The sequence below is a fragment of the Uloborus diversus genome, chromosome 10 (genome assembly GCF_026930045.1).
Source record: "Uloborus diversus isolate 005 chromosome 10, Udiv.v.3.1, whole genome shotgun sequence".
Lineage (NCBI taxonomy): Eukaryota > Metazoa > Arthropoda > Arachnida > Araneae > Uloboridae > Uloborus > Uloborus diversus.
In genome coordinates, this window is record NC_072740.1 from 87,175,446 (window position 1) to 87,193,183 (window position 17,738).

At 33.2% G+C, this 17,738-nt stretch overlaps 1 long non-coding RNA gene across 1 annotated transcript in view; it reads right to left on the bottom strand.

Moving 5' to 3' along the window:
- Nucleotides 1–3,255: 3,255 nt before the first annotated feature.
- The window catches only part of LOC129231596 (uncharacterized), a 195,543-nt gene continuing 181,060 nt past the window's right edge, over nt 3,256–17,738 (bottom strand). Inside the window, exon 3 of the long non-coding RNA XR_008581274.1 lies at nt 3,256–3,619. This is a non-coding gene — a long non-coding RNA (uncharacterized LOC129231596). The remainder of the gene's footprint in view (nt 3,620–17,738) is intronic.

Here is a 17,738-nt window from a genome sequence, read left to right on the forward strand (position 1 = left end):
TCCAAAATTCAAATAACAATAATAACACTTCTGATTCTCTCATTTTCAAATTGGTATAACTTCCATTTTAGAAGCAATTTTGTAATCATTCTGTATTCTCGAAAGCATATCATATTTTATAACGTAGGTATTGACTTTTTTTTCTTTCTTTTATGTCATGTTAGTAAAACATATTCTATTGCAAGAAATAGCAAAAAATTTTAACTTGAAGAAATTAAGAGTTAAAAAGAAATCTAATATAGAAGTGAAAAACACAAGAAAATTTACCTCGCATTCACCTTTTTTTAATTATTTGCTTGTAACTCAGTAAATAGCAGAAATTTTCACCAATTTATAGTTAAATGCACATGTCCGTTTTTTGTTACATTTAATGCTACCATCGCAATTTACTAATGATGGATGCATAGATGCTTAGTAAATAAATCCTCAGTACAATGGCGGTAAATAACGATTAGATAATTTATTCCAATGAAGCAAATACAAATATGCTTCTCTTGAAAAACGGAACAACATCGAAGAAAGATTTTTTTCTTCAGTTAAAAATGACTAACCGCTCTTCTCTTGGGACCATAGACTCACAATTCAGTAAGATTTAAAAGTACGAATTTCAAATAACTACTTTTAAATTACATGTGTTTATATGGCCGAACTTGCAATTTCATAAACTGATCACAGTAAAATATTTGAGTAATTTTCAGTTTCATTCTTCGCTTTATAAAATTTTGATACAGCGAAAAGTAATTTCGTTGCAACAACTTCAAATTTTATTTATTCACTTATTTTACCTTCAAACAAAAATACTTTTTGGACATTTAATATGTTTCACGGTCATGTTTAAATATTGAGTTGAAAAACATCCGTAAAAATCTAGTTTGTGCTAAAGATAAGACACAAATGTTCAAAAAAAAAAAAAAAGAATTTTTCAGGATTACAGTTTAAAAGTTGTAAGCTTTCGGGGAGATAATTAATCTATTATTGTTAAAAATAAACTAAAAGTTTAAATAGGTATATTAATCAAAATATAAAATAAATCTGAAATGAATCATACCAAAAATATAAAGAACAAAAATTAGTTAATTAATAATTAATGTTTATTTTTTTCTCATCCTCAGACACGCGAAATGTGTAGAATTTCTTTTTCGTTGCTGTCTGAACTTAGTTTTTAAATGGGAAAACAAATTAACACATAAAATTGCTCGTATTATTAAGAAAACTTTAAAAGGAAACACTACAACTTACCTAGTTTGCGTAAACTTAATTTTCTTCTGATTACAATTTCGTTCAAGATATGTTTCCTGCAGGGGCGTAGCTAAGGGGGGGGTTTTGGGGACAAAACCCCCCCCCCCCGAAAAGTTATATATATATAATATATATATATATATATATGTATATATACATATATACATATATATATATATATATACATATATATATATATATATATATATATATATATATATATATATATATATATACATAATATATATATATATATACATATATACATATATATATATATATACATATATACATATATATATATACATATATATACATATATACATACATATATATACATATATATACATATATATATATATATATATATATATAAAAGAAGTAACCCCCCCCCCGAAAGTCGGGTCTAGCTACGCCACTGGTTTCCTGTAAGTGTGTGGTAGAAAGATACTGTGTGTTAAAACAGAAAATAATAGGAATTTCAATTACTGATTCACCAGGGATGCACCTCACTCTGGCTGTCCTTCGTGCAGCATGTGTCTAGGAAATCAATTCCAAACGGGAAAGGAGTCGAAACAAAAAAAAAAAAAAAAAAAGAAAGAAAGAAAGAAAGAAAGAAAATAACCCCAAAGAGACTGGGGAATGTTTGTTGACAATTACTTTGCCGATGGCAATCTGGTGGACTGAGGGAAAGGGGCCGAATTTCAAGGTCACAACCCTGCTGGGTTGAAAGAATACGGAAATTCTTCGTTTTCGGACGCAGTACGCAACACAGTAAAAAGACAGGCGGCAACTGGGAAACTGCAGTTATTGCACGAGGTTCTCGTGTTCTGAATTGACTCGGATGCGGGAAAACTGCTGATTAATGGGAATATTTAAGGGGAAAATACCGGGTTTCATAAAATTTCTCTCTTTGGAAAATTTTTGTTGACGTGAGGTGCAACAACCGAGAAAAAGCAGACAATGTTCTTTCGGGAAGGGGGGGGGGGGGGTCCGGACCCCGTGGACCCCCCTCCTTGGCTACGTCCTTGTAGACATTATATGTTCGATATGGATTACCTAAGCCTTGCCGCCGTGGATTGAGTGGAAATAGAGCATATGACCCTTGTGAAAATTTTCAGACGAGTCAAGGAAAGTCGGCGTAAAAGATTTTTTTTACTAGATATATCAATTTTAGTGAAATAAAAAATAACTAATAACTGCTTAACTGTATTATCTAATTAACAGCTCAACTGCTTTAACTAAACTGCTCAACTGCTTTAACTAATTAATATTAGTTATTAAAAATAACTAATTAACTGCTTTAACTAATTAACAAATCATTCACATAAGTAAATAAGTAACTAGAATGAATTACATAAAACTAGTTGTTTTGTGTTGAAAATTCGATGAGCAAAAAAAAAGACGGTTAACGGAGCCCTATTTCGTTCATCTAAGCTATTTTGAGTCTCCGATAACCATATGTTACGATCAATTAATCCGAAAAAGAATTTACTAACGCCAACTAACCCTACACATGGTTAAGAAATTAATCAATACCTTTGCGCCGAGAAGTAAAAGGAAATAATTAACTTTTGGATGTAAAAGTTCACAATTTTGCATTGATAAAGGGTTTTCCTTGAAACCCCGAAACACGTGTCTGCAGTAAGTAATCTGCATGTTTGTGATACAAAACGTTGGTTATTTTCTGTTACCTACACACGGTATTTTAGCTAAAATAACATGAAAAACTTCTTTTCCGTCAAAAAAAGTTTTTAAATAATGCACTTTTCCGGAATTGAAAATGTTTATCCTATTTTTGTTTCCCCTCCAGTACACCCAGTAAAAGAGGTAATAATGGTTTAAAAATCAGATTATAAAAATAAATATATATTAAAAACTGTATTAAAGAAAAGTATCTCAAATTACGCATTATTTCAGTTGTAGAAAATATTTAATTAACAATTGCAAGACTTATTTTTTACTCCCCCCCCCCCCCCCCAAGCAAGCGTCAAAAATGATTATTTATTTATTTTTCGTTTTTAGCCCAGGAGCTCATTTTGAGTAGCTTTTTTTTCTAAGACACTAGTAGACACTTTTATCTAAGATTATTTAGATTAAATCATAGGAATATAGGAAATAAAGTATAGTAGTAAAAATATAGAACGCTTTTGACGTTTTTTTTTTTCTTTTTTGGAAAAGTAGGTAATATAGGACCACTTATAAAAACTTTACCAAAATGATTTATTTGTCTCTAATGTCTGACCCAGCTGTCAAACTGGCTTTTTTTTTTTTTTTTTTTTCACAAATTCATATTTTAGGTTGAACTCCCTGATGTAACTTCTTTCCCATCTTCCTTTCAGCCTTGGACCCAAATGCTGGGTAAATTCCCACAAAGCACCTGAAACACAAGTTAAAACTGTAGTCAGTTAAAGTACGAACTTAATACAACAATATTTTAGTATTGCAAAATAGCAAAATCAACAAATATAACTGCAAAATTACTTTTTATCTTTTGAAATGTTTACCTCAATGTACATTAGAACATACTGATTTGTCAAGGAAACCTTAGTACCAGAGGGGTTGATTAAATGGAGGTTCCCAAATCAAACTTCGAAAATTAAATATACATAATATATATCATAAATTACAAGTTGAAATAAATTTTGCAGTTACGCAACATAAAGGAAAGCAATGAATCTAAACCAAAACAGGTTCTCATAGATATAAAACATGACTTTATACAATAAAATGTAAAACAATTATAGCCGCTTCAAGTTCTAATACATGATTATTCTGTAATACGTCTTTTCAATTAGTGATCATAAACTTATTAATGTTGTAATTTTAACTTCTGTCTCTAGATCACGTTTTATAAGATATAAAACTTTATATAACACCACTTATTTTCCGTAGACAATTCACTATAAAAAATGTGTAAGGTTATCAGTATTAATGGGTGTAATGTGACACGAATTCTGATGTAAGTAGTATCATTGTTTTAAAAAGCTCAAATTGTAGGAGAAACCTTGCACCATGGTTTCAGTAGAATTCAAAGCGCATGCGTGAAGATCAAAATCGGTGCAAAATAGACAAACTCTTAATAGTGAAACGAAAACCGACCTTTGTGGCCGAGCCGTAAAAGCTCTTGTTTTGTGACCCATCAGTGAGATTCGTGTTGTGAGCTCGGACACTACTCATGTAATTTTCTCTCAGGGCAATAAAAATGTCTTGTTTCTATATTAAAATAAAAGATAATTGGTGTATTGGTTGTGAAAAAACATAAAAATTGATAAATATTGAATAAACGAATAATTAAAAGCAATGGATGTTTTTTTTTAAATACTGCTATAACGAAATTGTAACCTACTAATTTATTTTTGTACTTTCAATTTAAAACGTATAGAAAGAAAGAAAGATATTACTACTGGATCATTTAATACGTCTGGATAATTTGGGCCATTGAATAGTTAACTTGAAATACAAGTCTATTTACAATTAAAAATGAGTACCCGTTCAAGAAAGTCAGATGAAAGCTAAATTTTTGCTAATGTGTATCCTTTCAAGCAATTTCTCTGCAAGCATACAGAAAATTCTGGTGTAACCTTACGCAGAAATGAGTGAGACGTTACGCTCTAGTTACATTACCATGGGGTAACCTTTCACAAACGGTGCGTAACTTTAAACCAGTTATATCAGTTAGGTATCCACCAGTTATTTCAGTTGGTTTCCAGAGCAGTGGAGGAAGTTTAGCTGCTACCGATTTTATGGGGGGGGGGGGGGAATGCTCCGGACATAAAATTCCTCCTTTTGAAAAAGCTCTCAGAACAGTTTTGAGAAATACATTGTCGGCATTTTCTAGGCTATATACATATTATTTAGTTTTTACTTGTAAGCAAAATTTTTTCAGCATAACTTTTTTTTTTTCTTCTCTGAGCCAATCTTGAGAAATGTAGTTGTGTGATGGGCAACATTAAACGACTTTCCACTCCCCATTCTTTCTCCTGCTTCTGTCCCTATAAGTCATTTTACAAGGGCACTAGGAGTGTGCAATTGAGGAAACAGTAACTAGTTACCTGTACTACAGCAAGGCAGTTAACAATACAGTAAAGTAACTAAATTAATTGCTTTCGAAAGGATGGGAAGAGAACCCCATTCAACAATTTGAATATCAAGAGCAGGGTTGCCAACTACTCAACGTTCGAAGTAACTCCGGAGAGGAATAAAGAATCTGGAACTCCGTGAAATCCAAATAGACCCATTAAATAAATGAAAGTATAACTTCATGTGAGGAATAAGACGTTATATGGAATTATGTCAGAAGCATTTTGAAGATAGTTTTTTGCCACGCAGTGTAATGAATCACCTTTTCCGCCCCAAACTGTCAAAGCGAGACTAAGAAATGTTGGAGAATACAAAAGCATATAACAGAAAGTTATTAAAGTTTAATTTGAACCCACGTTTGTTGATAAGTAAAGTTTGGGAACTGTATATTCATCATGATTTTTATACTCTTTAAAGATGACTCATTATTTGAAAAGTATTTAAATCACATGCATGATTAGCTACACGTTATGCATTCCGTCTTTAAATAGAAGTTTCTTCTGTACCTTAAGTTTGAAAAATATTTTGTATTTATTATTATTGAAAACTATTCGATGCATTGGTTGTTTACGATACAAGGTTTAACTTAGGTTAAAAGCGCAATTTGTGAGCATCTTCGATAGTAATGTTTGGGAAAGTGTGAGGTTCGGGAACCCTCCTCTAAATTTTTTGGATTTAAAGTCCTAAAATTGCGTTTTAAGTAAACTTTGATGATGTTAATAAAAGAGCTAGGGCTTGGAAGGTGTCCCCATAAACTCTTTGATATTGAACTTCCAAAAACGTAATTTTATGTAAGATGTAGAGATGTTAGAAGAGGGAGAAATTGTTCGAAATTGAAGGCCTGAAATACTTTCGTGACGTTAGAGGGAAGAGAGGGTTCCGTGGTTCTTATAGGAAGTTTTTCAACATTGAGGACAATATGCAATTTCAAACCATCTTTCAATCAAAATTTTCGGAAGCTAGCTTGCTAGCTATGCTAAAAACAATGTGAAGCTATGGTTGGCTACGTCAGAAGAGAGAGGGGGATAGATTTAAATCGAAAATTGTTTGAAATTTAGGTCCCGAATCCCTATCTTTTACGATATTAAGGAGGCACTTCGGGAAAAGGGGTTCACCCCCTGAAAATTTCGAAATTAAAGGTATAAAAACTCAATTTTAGGTTCATTTTGGTGTCCAAGAAGGGTTATCCATCCCTTGATTACACCACGTCTGACGCCAAGGTGCAGTAAGGGGGTTTGGGCAGGCACGTCATTTCGAATTTTTCAGGAGGGGCAAGGGAACATACTCAATGTACATTATACCAAAAAACAGCAAAAAACAAGTCCACTTTCATGTAAATACGCTAAATTTCCAAAGTCCAGTGGTTAAGGGCGTTCACAATGTCGTACATTTTTCAATTTTATTATCCCAATCAGAGTCAGAATATAGAGTTAGTATCAAGCATTCAAAAAGTGCTAAGTATTAACGGGGGGGGGGGGGGGGAGGAAAATTGTGAACACCTTTGGTATTTTTGTTTTTTAACTTTGTATGCTTATAAAAAATGGTACGTTTCACAAAATACAAACTCGTATATATAATTTTAAAGAGGATTTAAAACGAACTCAATACAAAAAAAAAGGATAAAATTCAAATATGTTTCCAACACGAAAAAAAGTTTTATGTACTTAAATTTAAAAATGAACAGAGTTATGAAGTGGTTTGTAATGTCTACCTATCCTGTTTAATTACTCTCTTCTTGATCATAGAATCAATCAAATGTTTAACTGCGAGCATTGCTGACATCACGTTTGCAATTGGAAGAAGTCATTATTGTATTTTTCTTTCTTTAGAAGGAAGGGTGTTTCTTTTGTTTTCAAATTATAACCGCTTAACTTTTCCTACATTGCTAATATTGAATTTGGTTTTTGCACCGAAAGCACATATCAACTTAAAATACAGTACTGGTCAAAAGTATTGCAAGCTCGATTAATTAACATTTTTTTAAGGACACGCTTCAAAAATCTCCCCTATTTTCAATGTAAACTGATTTTAAGCGTAAATGTGGGTAGTTGAGTTTAAGATAACGGTTACACAGTACAGTTTGGCACCACGAGATCCCGAACGAAGAACGAAGGGTTGAAAAACCTTGTAGAATCTAAACCTAAAAGAGTAGCTGCTGTGATAAAAGCTAGAGGTGACTTAAAAAATACATTAAATGTTTTTTGGTTTATTACATGCATTTCATATCTTTCATTCTTAACTTGATTATTTTAAGAATTCCTTACAAGGAAACCAAACTGGATTCGAATTTTTCAGAAAATGGAAGTTTTTTGTGAATGCTTTAAAAAATAAATTTATTTATTTATTTTTCGATAACTTAATCAGATCTTATCTTTGAACAAATTTTACATATTGGCATTAAAAATAGTGTTTGAATTGCAAAAAAAAAAAAAAACTATTCTTTTACTAGTTCTTCCATACATATAATAAAATAAGATGTTTGTGTGTGTGGCGCGCGCATCCTGGGAAAACGGTAAGGCCTAATTTGGTATACAGGTGTAGTTTTTGCTGAAGTTGTGCACCTCGGGCTTCGATTTTTGTTATTTTAATTACAAAAAAAAGTTATTTAATGTTTTATGTGATTTTTAGCACTTTTTAGTACTTTTAACCTCACAGACCCCGAACTAATCGCGCCAGACAAATATTTTTTGTACTATAGGGTCGGGAATTTAATTTTAAATATGATGAACAAAAAAATTTTGAAAATAGAGCAATTTTTGTATTTTTTATAATTTTTTGAAAAAACCTTTATTTTGCATTTTTTTCTGGGTTTTATATTTTTCTAATATCATCCTGCGAGAACTATCAAAGCCGCATTTCTAAAATTTAAGTTGGTAATAGTAAAAACATTTCGCCCTCTTCAGAAGAAAAAAGTTCTTAAAAATACGCAATAGGTTTTTTTTTTACAATTTTTTTAATGCTGAACACATCATGTCTTTCCACGCATCAGTCGAAAAAAGCGTTCTTCAATCTTCTATGGCTCTGACGTCACTACTTGGATTTTGATTCGATTACGACGGAATCTTAATCGCAAACAATGTTAATCTTTTTTTTTACTATATAGCTAGCTTACTTCTAATTTTATGACGTGATGACCACGTGTTTTTCCGGCAGCGCTTGCTTTTTTTCTTTCCTTTTTTTTTTGTTTTATTTAGGGATTGCATTTATTTATTTTTTCATTCTCTCCCCCCCCCCCTCAAGCTAGACGTTTTGTTGTATCTATATTAAGTTAAATTTCATAGTTGTGCGCATTTAAGTCACTAAAAACAGCGAGATTTTTTTTTCTTCTTTGTCACTTACTTTACTTTGTTACCTTTGGCACACTACGGGGAATTTTGAAGATAACTTTTTTTTTTTTTTTTTTTGCTCTACTTAAATAAAAAAGCGGTTTTTTGAGTGATCTTTGTTTTAATTAGGAAATGAGCTAGGAGGTTAAAATAAATAGAGATGGACAAGAAATTTTAGAGATAGATCGTAAAGGTAGATAGCCGCCGAAGGCGTCAATCTTGGCGTAAAAATGTGAATGGCACAAAAAAAGATAGAGATGGATTGATTAATACTGCTGCCAAATTTATTTAAACAGCCACCAAAGGCGGCAAACTTGAATTAAAATGGTAAATGACAAGTTAGCCAAACAGCAGCCGTATTTGCTGCTTGCATAGAAAGGTGAATGGCGTAAGAAGGCGAACCAGCTGGTCGCCGCAGGCGGCTAGTATTCTTTATAAAACGGTAAAATTGTTAAACTTGCACTGCCTTTGACCAGTAGTGTATTTCCAAAAGTATCCACAACTTTAGCCACCGCTGTATATCAGTGAGATCATTTACACAGGTAGCAAGAATCTGTTGATCGTCTCCGACACGCAAAAAAAGCTTCTTCTTTGGTACTGCCTGGGGGTAGTGATTCATCAGAGTCGGTGCCCAAATACCCATCCATCATAGTTAAGGCGTGCATCGCCTACCGTTTATATCAATCTAAAAGCTGCGTCATATTTTTTCTTAAATTAAGGTTTATTCACGCGTTCACAAAATACAAAGTGTACACAATGTATATCTATTGGGAGGTCTATGTTATCGTTTTCTTGCGTGCTTTCAACACGCACGTCAGCTGCGAAGGTAGACCTCGTTATTCGCTGGGAGGAGTGGAATGGCAATATCCCATTAAATGTTACTTTGGTACAGACATGCATTGATTCGTGATCTCCGATAGTTTTTGATCTCTGCTTTCGTGATTGATTTTGCTGCAATCAGAGCGTAGGACGGTGATTCAATTTTTTGCTGAATGTTGAAATTGTATGTAAATGATCTAAGTATTAAAATGAAACAAAATAAAAAGAAGAAAACCTAAGAAGAAAATTTTAATTTTTGGCATCTTGAATTCAAACTAAGTTTTTCGCAATCACGATCATGCGTGTGTGTGTGCATATAGGTGTGTGTATGTACTCGAGCGTGTGTGTGTAGTGGTGTGTGTGTGTATGTACGCGTATGTGTAGGACATGGCCGCAACCTGAACATGGTACTCGCTAGAGGAGCATCATCGGGAGGGGTCGGTCGATGGTGGTGCTACAGAGGAAGGCGGGGGGGGGGGGGGGGGGAGGAATAAAAAGGACGGCCATCATTCAACAGTCAAATAAAAACAATAAGCAATTCGTGATTGTCGCACTGTGACTGAAAGCATTTTAAATCCAAAAAAAAAAAAAAGATTAATCATGCTTTATAAATGTAGTATAAAGTATTTTAAGTATTCCGTTCATATTTAACACATTTGAGAAATTGATCAAATATTTATGTTCATTGTTAGGTTCTGGATTTCTTATTGGTGAATGCTTTTTAACAACATCATTTTTTTTTTTCAGTTAGGTTGCTACTTGAAAATCACTCGTAAATCAAGCACCCTGAGTAATTTTTTTATGATTTGGTTTCCAGTTTATGTATGTTCAAGTTCAGTAACCACGCATGTTTATGAATAACATTGTATCCAGCGCCACCTCTGAGTTTGTCATTCTATCATGTGATTTCATACCAATAACCTGTAATCTAAGTCCTCTAATTAAAAAATTCATCGTTTCATCAGGTGGCAATGAAAAATTTTCTAGAGAGGGGTAAAGAAAAGAAAATGGGTGCGGGGGGAAAAAACATCATTCATAGAATAGTTTTGATTAAGACCAACATTCTTTCGTTTGAAACAATAGAAAAAACCAACACTTTTTTAAATCTAGTAAACATGCAATTATAATGTAATAACAAAACTGTATATATATATATATATATATATATATATATATATATATATATATATATATATATATATATATATATATATATTATATATATATATAATTTTAAACATACTGACGAAGGAAACATTTGGGGGAGAAGAGGGAGTGACGGGATGTGAAAACATAATTCTAGATTGTCCAGTAACTGTGACAGCACGAATTTAAAGTTGCTACACTTACTGGACAAGCTGGCATTAACTTTACACGTTTTATTTTTGCATAATAAATTCAGCTGTCCCATCCCCTCCGTCGGCGCCGTCCCATTCCTCTCCGTTCTCCCCTACTTACAAGGGGTTTTTACAAGAAGTAAAAAGGTAAAACTGAATAAAACCGTTGCATGCCTAAAAAAATGTGTGAAGAATACAAAAGGAGCAATACTGTGAAATTATTTCAAATACGTAAGACAAGGTGTTACAAGAAGTATCAAAAATGATGATAAATTGCGATTACAAGAAATTAAAATTAATGAAAATATAAGGAATTGCATTTGGAATGTTGATGTAGTTTTGAAACAAAAGTTGGGGGGGGGGGGGGGGGGGGGGTTGTAGTTTCAAAAAAGTGATTTTTTCTTTTTTGTATCCACTTGTAGTTAAACATTTTAAAAATATATTCCCAAAATTTCAAGTCGTTTTGAGCAAAATTCTCAAAGTTATCGAGTATTCAGTATCCGCTCCCTCAAACTGTAGCTCCGACAGCTGCTGAAGACTGCAGTCGTTCTGACAGCTGCGGACGTTCAGAATGTCAGTGCTGCTTGCTTGGGATTAGTTAAATATAATATAAATAAATATTGAAAAACGACTGTCTTCTATGGAGCTGGAATTGATGCCTATTAGAACTAACTAACTTCTAAAACTTTAAACTCGTTTTCCTCAAAACCACTTTTTCAAAGCTGGTGTGTACTTCCATTTTAAAACCAATTGATCGATCCATTTCAAATTCTGTACACACATTCTGCATATAAAAAACCTCGCTCCAACGTCGAGTTTAAGTTTTTTTTTAATGCGTTTTTTACCTACAAAATAGCGGAATTTTTCGTGAAAAATAGCACTTTTAACTTCAAATGGCTACCAAAATTTTGGAAGTCAGACAAAAAAAAGATCTGAGGACGTAGGGGGGGGGGGGATTAATTAATACTTTGACGAAATCCAAATAGAATTTTATTTCAGATAAATGTCAGTTGAGATACAGTGAGCACCGCAAATCATCTTTCCCGGCTTGTCTGTGGATATTTTTTGATCAAAAATTTATAGAATATTCTTAAAAACCATACATAATAATGCATAAAAGGTTTTAATAAATGTAATCAAACCATTTTCTAAAAAAAAAATTAATAAATCGTAAAAAAAGTGAATTTTTTTACATAGTTTTAAAAGGTTTTAATCTTAAAAATCGTTTTAGTTTTAAAGTTTTCTATGGAAAAATATTTTCTGCTTCTGTCTCCACTCGAAAAGTGAAAACTTAAGAAAACAGTAAACACTTTTTAAATTTTCAAATTTGTCATTTAGATAATCAATTAAACCGATCCGCAGTACAGCAATTTGGTTGAAAAATGCATGGTTAACATTGTTTTAAATTACTTAACGTTTTGTATTTTGATATATTCATTCCGTTCAAGTAATGTCTCAATGGTTACAAAAGCTAATATGAACATTTAAGAAACTTACTTCCAAGTTATGTGCATGTCTTAATCGCTGCGGAAAAAAATCCATTTCTTTCTAAAAGATCGGAAACCTGCATTTTCTCATCGCTTTCTTCTTTTTCCAAACATCGTACCTTCGCCGTATCGTAGCTTTTCTTTCGAGATTTTCTATCTTACGAGGGCTATTTTTTTTTTCAAGGTCAAAACAGTCGTGAAATATAAACTACCGTAAAAATCTGATGACGCTGCATGCACATGTGTTGCGCAGTGTCTATCATGTTAAGGCGAAGTTGTAAATTCTGAGGGCGCAGTAAGCATGTAAACATACTTCAAATGTAGGATCTAACTCAAAAGCTGGAATTTCATACTGTATGCTGTCAATCCATCATTGCTATTGGTGTAGTGCAGCAGAAATTCGCCGACACATGACTAATGTGGATGGGAAAACTAATGAATAATAGCAACATGCAAAAATGGTGTTGAAACTTTGAAGAAGGTACTAGTGCATGGTGTTTAACCATTACAATCAAAATATATTTTTTTTTTCAATTTCAAAACAGTCGTGAAATATAAACTACCATGAAAATCTGTTTACGCTGCATGTATATTTGTTGCGCTGCGCAGTGTTTTTAGTATACTACCTGTTTATCTGGTCAGGTCGAAGTTGTTAATTCTGAGGGCGTTGTGAGAATGTAAACATACTTCAAACAATAAGATCTAACTCGAAGTAGGAATTTCATGCTGTATGCTGTAAAATCCATCACTGCAACCTGATTGGTGTAATGCAGCCAAAATTTGTCGACACATGACCAATGTGTATGGGAAAACTCATGAGTAAAGCTTTACCACGAAAAGGCGGATGACCTTGAATCAAAAACATCAGTTGTATTTTAAGTATTTCTGCCTTAGCCCTGGTTTAGGGCGGTAACTTACTACAAAATCAGTTGTATCATTTGTAATAGGTTGTTATTATTTTGGAATAGATAGGATTAGCGAGACCATGCCTCTTACTATTCGGTGCTTTCTGGCAGATTCTACCTATTACAAATGATGTTTCACTTAAAGGTCATCCGACTTTTTTTCGTGATCAATCTTCACATGTATGAGTCTTTACGAAAACAATCTGCAGTGGCAACTAAATGACTATCGCGGCGTCAGCACTGTCTCGTACTAGTTTCTTTCTTACAGGCCCGTCCTTGAGGGGCGTCAGAAGAGGGCAATTGCAGCAATTAATGTATTAACATGTAAGTGGATGTGGTTTTTGTTGTTTTTCGGTATAATTTGTAGAAAGAACGTATACTCCCTCCCACCCCGGGGAAAATTTGAAACAACGGGCCTGTTAATATTTGAAACGGCATTTGGTATACAACACACATAGGACTACCCTTTATTAATCCTAATGAGAAATACATCTTTTCCTTCATGCTATGAAGAAGATGGAGAAAGCGCTCTATGTTGAATTCTGTAAAATAACTTTTTTTTTCTGCTTCTTATTACCCCTCCCTCCGTCCCTTATTTATCTTACAACAGACTATTTAAATCGTACATGCAATGTTTGTAAAAGTGCTTGGAGCGTATGGTGTATTATCAGCGATCGAATGCTAACACGTACGTTTCATTGCCTAAGAAAAGTGAGAGAATTCTTTGCTTTGGAAACTAAGCTTCCTGAATCTGTTTGTAGTTCATAACAGTCTCGTCTTTTTTACTAACATGGTTTATCGACATATTGTTATGACATACTCTTTATCCAGAATATGAGATAAGAATTACTATTCTGAAGAGGTATTAGTCAAAATCTCCTGTTATTTACCCAATGGGAAATAATTCCTGGCGCCCCAAAGATTTGCCTAATGGTTTTTTGTTTTGTTTTCATTTAACTCTTGTGGCGTCAAGCTCGAGTATACTCGGGTTAATGTATGGAGTTTACATTGTGTTTGCATGTACCTGCAGACAAGAGTCAGAAAACAAAAGAATATTTTGAAAACAATCTTAGACGGGTACTTTTGGATTGTCTCGCCGTCCATAATGTCGCGCCATCGCGCAAGTTATTAGTACTTTTTTAAGTTAGCAAAAAGTGATGTAATGCCCATAGATGGCATTAAACTGTATTTTATTCGGCGTCTGTTTTTGTTTGTGGAAAACAGTCGCCGAGACGATATGTATTCTTTTTGTTATTTATAGCTCTTTGGGGTGGAGAAAAAGTTTGTCTCATACCGGAAAGAATCTACTGAGAAAAAACATGGAATAATAGGAGTTGCGAGCCTTCATTTCAATATCCCATAAAACTCGACAACTAACAAAAAAAGCAAACCAGATACCACGGTCATTATCACTAAAATTGTTTGAATGCATGCAGCTCGGTTTAAGGCAGGAAATTCAGTCATTAACTAACAAACGAAAAAAATAATTTCGGTTGAGATTTGAATTCATGTTTAATTTAGTCCTTTTGTGATGTCATTACTTATTTCATATTCGAGCTCATATCCGAATTTTTTTTAAAAAAAGGTAGTTTTAACGAGCATAAAGATAATGAGTTAGAATTAGACCTTAAACTCAAAAGGCTTTAAGTGTGTCATTAACTGACGATGGTACATAAAACTAGAAATTTAAGACAAAAAAAGGGAATAATTTCTGTTTTACAGACCAAAGTAATAATTTTACAATCTTTCGCTGACATAAGCATTCAAAGATTTTGCAATGATGGTGGAGTGGTTGTATACACTTGCTGTGTGATATATTCTTACTAAAAAATGTCAAAGGTTCGCGTCCGATGAACGTAGAGGTCATTCAACGCAACCACCATACTCGACGACTTGTAACTGGAATGTATTTTACAACTTTTAGAATTAGTGGGCAAAAAATGTCTTTTCGTTCTTAATTTAATGATGATGAGCGACGATAAAATTGACTTTTTGCCGTATCCCGTACTGTTTCGTAGATATGAAAGCTAACTCCGAGATTTGCCGCCAGGTGGCGTTGTAAGCGGCTGTATTGTGTAGCTTACGGTAACTAAATCCCACTATAGTTCTTGCCTTTCATAAATGACTGGAGTGACAACGGACTTAAGCGAGCCCGCTATATATATACATATATTTACAGACAGATATTATTGATGTATCTATTAATTAACTCTCACTTTTCTCTGGTTCTTGACAGTTCATGACAGTATTAGACATAGAATTGCAGGTTACTTGTTTAAGAAATTTGAAGATGAATATTTTTCTGAGATTAAGCGGGGAGGGGGGGGGGGTGTTCGATAAATAGTTGGATGTTTCAATCACAACTGAATAGATTGTATGGCTTACTAAAATCCGTGTTTTAGTATGAAACTATCTTCTAGGTCAGCACATATGTTCTTCATTTCGAAGTTGAAAATAAACAAACACTAAGGTATGATACAGAACTGATTCAAAAATTCAGATGCATGCACTTCATTACCGAAAAAAATAATCAGCATAAAATAAATCACATACAGCTCAAGAAAGTTTATTAAACATCGATAGAATAAAGTCACTCTTAGGTTAAATCTTGATTCCGTTTCTTGCTTACCTAACCCGTATAGTTGCGTCATTGATTTAAAGCATTAATTATATCGCAGATTGTTCCCTATTATAGAGACACATATTACTAATACCCTTCATTACAGTGGCAGTTGTTAATATGTGTCACTTTATTCAAGACTTGGAACCTTATTCTAGCAGACATCGATGTGAAAGACGCCTACGCTATTATATGTTAAAGTTCCACATTAAATTGTAATTTAAGGATATGAGATTTCCGTTGATAATAACGATGAGACGTAAATGTATTCAAGACCGTATAAGTATTTAATAAATCAAACCCTGACCTTATGTCTAACGAATATATAGACATATACTAATAACATGAATAAGATATTAGATGATTAAAATAAAATATAAAAGTTAGATTGAATTTTGAGATTTTGTATTCAAATGTTTTTCGCAATCACGAACTGCATTAGGACCTTACTTGTTGGGTTTCTTGTTTCTACTAATGACTTTTATTGAACCATAAATTGAATTCAATACGTCAAAATTCAAATGAATGCCAGTGGCTGGATGCCAGACGTTATGTGCTGGATGTTGTGTGGTGGCTACTGTTGTTGCGTATAAAGGATTGTATAAAGTCGAAAAGGTCGTTTATAAATAATTTGATTCCGAGGCACATGCGGACACCTATTTTATAAGTATAGAAAAATAAAATCAAAAGACAGACGTCATTCAACGGCCACGTGATTGCTCAACAGGAAAAAAAAAACACTATTCGAATAATGCCCAAATTGCCAAGAATATGTTGTCAAGCAAGTGGTAAAAGTGCTGAATACATGGGCAAGGCAGTCGACAGTTTTCTCACTGATAAAAAGAATTCATTGTAGCCACGAAATAGCTATTTGCAGCATTTTTTTAAAAATTCTTTCTGGATTATTTGCAGTTTTTCATTTTAATCATACTTCAGCAGAGATTATTGCATGATATTTTTTTCATTGGGGGGGGGGGGGGGGGGTAATTAAGAATTTTCTGCTTTAATTGCAGCCTTGTTTCAAACTTTTATTGCCACGGACTGGCATTTCTTGCAAAACCATGAAGTGAGTTTAGTTTCCTCATGACGTTTTCTGATAGTGATAGCAAAAGTATTAAGGTGTTCCGGGGTCATTCTTGATCATTATATTTCCGGAGTAAATAATAATCATCTAATTTTTGTATAAAAATTATTTAGAAAATGAGATTTTAAGGAAATAAAATTTTATCAATTAATCAATGTTCTATACTTATGAAATAAAATTGATAAATATGAAATATTGCTTGGAATCTTAGCTTTAATATGACTATATTTACTCAATTGAAATACCCTGTTTAGTTTTAGGTCAAAATCGGCAATTTTTCGTTAGCTCCTTCTATTTTATGAAAAACGTTAAAAATACCTATGAACGTGATTATTTTGGTTCTATTCATATTCAGAAGTTGCTAAGAAATGTTGCTATATGAGGGGGGAAAAAGTAATTAAACCTATACAGTTCTATTCATTCACTATTTAATAAAAGGTAGTAGACCGTCATTTTACGTGAGTTTATTTTACGCGGATTTGATAATAGTACGTGTTTTAAGATTTGACACCTTTATTTTATTTTAAGCGGATAAGTTCTGGTTTTACGTGGATGTGATATTGCAAACAGAGGACATTTTCCACTGTTTCAAATTCCAAAGTTCTGAGAGTGCAGATAAAAAGTAATAAACTGCAGTTTGGCTTGCTAATAAGCGAGCATGGGCCTTTTTTGCGATTGGTTCCAGGGCTCTTTCCAGAAGTAAGGTTATTAAACTCACACAATTCAGAGCAAAACTGGAAGAAGAACTTTTAGAAGTGACAAAAGGGAACGAAACCAACGAGGATACCAACATCAGTGGCGCACAACCGAAAGTTTTCATATTGAAAATTTTCAGCCA